Consider the following 6,073-nt stretch of genomic DNA (forward strand, 5'->3'; position numbering starts at 1 on the left):
ATTGAGAGAGAAGAAGGATACCAAAGGGATCTTCAAAGTGACAACACCATGGCATAAAAGAAAAGTAAAAAACAGACAAACAATTGCATACACAACACAACAATGAGAATGAGCAACACGGCCCCCACCAAAAACTGAGGTTGATCTAAGGTGCTCTGGAAAGGTAAGCAGATCCTGGCTCTACATGTTGCACCCATCTTGTTGCTCATGTTAGTACAAACCCTGATGACAAGTATAATTCAGTAGACTAATGTCATATTCAGGGATGTCCAACTAAAGGTTTGTGGTGGTTTGTTCTATTTTTTAGGGTGTTTGTTTATTTAGAATAGCTCCTCATTACATTGTAAATCAACATTTGATATGGAGATATATAATTATTATGCATGTTGACTTGTAAAGGCTTTTTTTTATACCAAAAGTATAAACATATCAGTTTCAATTTTTTGTTCAGTACTCCATCATTTAATTACTAGAATTATATATAGCTTGAAGCAATTCTAAGTATATAACATAAAATTATTACGAAGAAAATGTTTCTTGCTCATTTTAAATTCTCAAATACTTTGTTCTTTTGCAATACATGTACGAACTAACATGTCACATTTATTTTTAAGTGAAGTCATATATACATGTATGGGTTATGACTGAAAATGTATGGGCTGTTAATAGCTTATTTACTATTTTGATCCATATACTGTGGATTCATTATTTTTGTGGATACCAATTTTCATGGTTTGAAGAAAACTTGCCTTTTCATGGATATTCAATTTTGTGGTTTTGAAAATTCTGCATTCATTCCTTTACCAAATATGTTATTTGTTGAACATCTTAGTTCGTGGTTCTCCTGTACCAATGAAATCCATGAAAATTGGTATCCAACGAATATTAATGAATCCACAGTATATGTTACTTTTTAACTTTTTGGATTCGAGCGTCACTGATGAGTCTTTTGTAGATGAAACGCGCGTCTGGCGTATATACTAAATTTAGTCCTGGTATCTATGATGAGTTTATTTACTGTTTCAGAAATTTTGTCATTGTTCCCGTTCCAACCCCTACCTAACAATTTGTCATCTCAATTCCCCTCAATTTATTCATTAACACGACACAACAACTACAACGAAAATATAAGTTTTCTTAATAAAAATATTGAGGTTTTTATGTCTTCAAATAAGAATATTGTACACACCAAGCATACAAGGGTATGTTGTTAACCCCCCCCCCCTTTTTAACTTGAATGTCCTTGATAAGATATATAATAAATCTTGCTATATGGACATTGAATCTAATGTATTTGAAAAATTAATAAACGAAAATGAAAGTTTCAGTATGAAACTAGAAAAGGAAAATTGAGATAAAACTGTATTAGGGAGCTACCTTTTGATTTTTTAGGGGGGGGGGGGGGCTAGGATGAAATTTGAAAAAAATAGGCAGGACAGGAGTTTTGAGTTAAAAAAAAAAAGGCAGGATGAGACAATTGCCAAAAATACTTGCATAAATTAATATATTTAGCAATTAAAAATTAAAACAAGAACTCCTTGACTTCAGTGTTATTTTAAATTGTAAAATCACAAGTTCACCAGAAATAATAATGATATCTTGTTTATAGATATGATTTAGGATGGAGATCCAAGCTGAGATTAGTAAGTTTGTCTGTTGGTGTTAAAGGTCACTTTCACCAACTTTGTCTATATTATGGTTGCTAGCTTTAATTGGTAGAGAAAGCTGGAGCTAGCTAGATCCACTGACCTTCAAAAGGAAAATTGGCATTTCTTATAAATTAATATAGAGTAAAACATACCTCCTTAATATAAAAAGAAGATTGTTTATGATTGCCAGTGATACAACTCTGCACACCAAATGACACAGAAATTAACAGCTAGGGGTCACTGCCTTCAGCATAATCCGCTATAAAAGGCCCTGAAATCAAGCAGTGTTTGACTGGATAATGATCAATTTTCATAACCATGATGAACTACTTAGACAAGATGGCCACAAATGCTAAATAAGTACCATTAACTATTATCATTGCCTCATTGGGAAAATTTGAAATTGGATGAAGATACTGTTTCAAGGATTATACAACCCATTTGTTTAAATATTTGCCCAGTTTACCCTTTTGAAAAAAGGAATCGGTGCTTTAAGAGGGAAGAGTGATAAGAAAAAAATGTTCATGGTTAGAATATAAAGTATCATTTAGAATATATAGTATCATTCAGTTAAAAATTAACTTTCACATTTTTAGCTCACCTGGCCCGAAGGGCCAAGTGAGCTTTTCCCATCACTTTGCGTCCGGCGTCCGTCGTCCGGCGTCCGTCGTCGTCGTCCGTCGTCGTTAACTTTTACAAAAATCTTCTCCTCTGAAACTACTGGGCCAAATTAAACCAAACTTGGCCACAATCATCATTGGGGTATCTAGTTTAAAAAATGTGTGGCGTGACCCGGCCAACCAACCAAGATGGCCGCCATGGCTAAAAATAGAACATAGGGGTAAAATGCAGTTTTTGGCTTATAACTCAAAAACCAAAGCATTTAGAGCAAATCTGACATGGGGTAAAATTGTTTATCAGGTCAAGATCTATCTGCCCTGAAATTTTCAGATGAATCGGACGACCTGTTGTTGGGTTGCTGCCCCTGAATTGGTAATTTTAAGGAAATTTTGCAGTTTTTGGTTATTATCTTGAATATTATTATAGATAGAGATAAACTGTAAACAGCAATAATGTTCAGCAAAGTAAGATTTACAAATAAGTCAACATGACCGAAAAGGTCAGTTGACCCCTTTAGGAGTTATTGCCCTTTATAGTCAATTTTTAACCATTTTTCGTAAATCTTAGTAATCTTTTACAAAAATCTTCTTCTCTGAAACTACTGTGCCAAATTAAACCATACTTGGCCACAATCACAATTGGGGTATCTTGTTTAAAAAATGTGTGGCGTGACCCGGCCAACCAACCAAGATGGCCGCCACAGCTAAAAATAGAACATAGGGGTAAAATTCAGTTTTTGGCTTATAACTCAAAAACCAAAGCATTTAGAGCAAATCTGACGGGGTAAAAATGATTATCAGGTCAAGATCTATCTGCCCTGAAATTTACAGATGAATCGGACAACCTGTTGTTGGGTTGCTGCCCCTGAATTGGTAATTTTAAGGAAATTTTGCTGTTTTTGGTTATTTATCTTGAATATTATTATAGATAGAGATAAACTGTAAACAGCAATAATGTTCAGCAAAGTAAGATTAACAAATAAGTCAACATGACTGAAATGGTCAGTTGACCCCTTTAGGAGTTATTGCCCTTTATAGTCAATTTTTAACCATTTTTTGTAAATCTTAGTAATCTATTACAAAAATCTTCTCCTCTGAAACCACTGTGCCAAATTAAACCAAACTTGGCCACAATCATCATTGGGGTATCTAGTTTAAAAAATGTGTGGCGTGACCCGGTCAACCAACCAAGATGGCCGCCACGGCTAAAAATAGAACATAGGGGTAAAATTCAGTTTTTGGCTTATAACTCAAAAATCAAAGCATTTAGAGCAAATCTGACGGGGTAAAAATGATTATCAGGTCAAGATCTATCTGCCCTGAAATTTTCAGATGAATCGGACGACCTGTTGTTGGGTTGCTGCCCCTGAATTGGTAATTTTAAGGAAATTTTGCTGTTTTTGGTTATTATCTTGAATATTATTATAGATAGAGATAAACTGTAAACAGCAATAATGTTCAGCAAAGTAAGATTTACAAATAAGTCAACATGACTGAAATGGTCAGTTGACCCCTTTAGGAGTTATTGCCCTTTATAGTCAATTTTGAACCATTTTTCGTAAATCTTAGTTATCTTTTACAAAAATCTTCTCCTCTGAAACTACTGGGCCAAGTTCATTATAGATAGAGATAATTGTAAGCAGCAAGAATGTTCAGTAAAGTAAGATTTACAAACACATCACCATCACCAAAACACAATTTTGTCATGAATCCATCTGCGTCCTTTGTTTAATATTCACATAGACCAAGGTGAGCTACACAGGCTCTTTGGAGCCTCTAGTTTCTAAAACCAGTTGTTGGCATGATACAGGTTATGTTCTTCTCATATATTTTATGATGGTATATGACTAAACCCTGAGAGGGATTGTACCTGATATTCATATGATAAAGACAATCTTTCAATCAGTTAAATAGGGGTCTGGAGCTGGCATCTCAGTATAACTGCTAGTAGTCCTTTGTTAATTTATGAATCATTGTCATTTTGTTTAGTTTCTAAAAAGAAATTGTTACCTTTTCTGACATTGGACTCACACTTCTTTTGAACTGAGTTTTACTGTGGGTATTGCTGTGTATTTGTTCTTTCTACATTGGTGAGAGGTATAAGGGGAGGGTTGAGATCTCAAAAAATATGTTTAACCCCACCACATTTTTGCGTTTGTCCTGAGTCGGGAGCCTCTGGCCTTTGGTAGTCTTGTAGGATTTTTAATTTTAGTTTCTTGTGTATATTTCAGAGTTTAGTATGACGTCCATTATCACTGAACTAGTATACAATTTACATTTTTGTTTAGGGTCCAGCTGAAGCACGCCTCCTGGTGCATGAGTTTCTTGCTGCATTGAAGACCAATTGGTGGCCTTCTGCTGTTGTCTGCTCTTTGGTCGGGTTGTTGTCTCTTTGACACATTCCCCATTTTCATTCTCAATTTTATTTTAAGTTAAAAGTAGATTCTTTGAATAAGTACAGAAGGTTTTGTATGCAAATGTTAAATGGCTATAACTGTATCCATAAAGCACTCATTGACTCTTAAAAGATCCTCAATGCTGGTTGATGCAAAAAATATATTTCCAAAGATTCAAAAAATACCATTTGGTCTAAACAGGTTGGGAACTAAATGAGGGATATCCCTTACATAAGGGACTGTCCCTCAGACATGGAGTCATTTTACTGTTGTAGTAAAAGAGAAAAGAAAAAAAACTTTCCTCAATTTTTTAACTTAAAAGGGCGAAAATTCATTATATTTGAAACAACTTTTCTAATAAAAGAGGGGTGCCATTATTTTTAATGACAAAGAAGATACAAGTCCAGAAATATTACAAAATTCTTTGACATGTTTTGACCAGATAATACCAGATAGATGTATAGTTCTTTGGGAAAATTTTTCAAACAATATAAATGTGCTCATTTTTACTACGGTAAATACTGTTTTTTACTAAAAAAATATTTTTGATCACTTGAAATGTACCGGTACTCCTTATAAAAGGGATATTCATTACTTTTAGGGGTTCATTTGATGGATTATTCAAAATCAAAAGCTTAATATTTTTTTTCATTTTTTAGTTTTTATATCATTCTATTTAATTTCACATGCTCTTATAAAAAATATTCACACTGCTGAAGATATACATGTTTAACATATCATCGTCAAAGAACTCGGATATCGAAAATTAAATTTGTAGAATTTGAATACTGTTGGACCAACAATAAGCAATGCTCATATTGCCAATAGTAATTTACATCTAATTTACTACACACAAAAACAAGAAGATGTGGTATTATTGCCAATGAGACAATTCTCCAATACCGACCAAAGGAGTAGGTTCAGTAAGACCCCTTTTTGGCCCCAAAATATAGCAATTTGGTCTAAACAAACTTTTAGTTATTTATTGGACAGTAGAATGATTCTGCTACATAAATATGGGCTGTTTTTGACAATACAATGCACATATATCCGGTACTAGCACCATAAAGTCATGCTAAATTACTGATATCTTCACAATTCTAGCATTTTAGTTAAAGTTTAGTTGGTTTTCGTGTAAAACGAAAGTGGCCGCATTCGTGTTCATCCTTAATATTGAAATGTAAGTTGTATTTGATGATAATACATAGCATATATAAAGGTTGAGGATGAACACGGATGCGGCCACTTCCATTTTTTCCAAAAACCATCTGCAAAGTGACATTTTTCGGCATATTTTATAGATTTTTCATGTTTGAGCTTAAATCGGATCGTTTTTAATAACTAAATCAGTTAAAATCTTTCCCATAAACTAATTAATTCAAATAAAATAGACACTTCAGTGTTTAAA

This window comes from Mytilus galloprovincialis, chromosome 6 (assembly GCF_965363235.1).
Source record: "Mytilus galloprovincialis chromosome 6, xbMytGall1.hap1.1, whole genome shotgun sequence".
Taxonomy (NCBI): domain Eukaryota; kingdom Metazoa; phylum Mollusca; class Bivalvia; order Mytilida; family Mytilidae; genus Mytilus; species Mytilus galloprovincialis.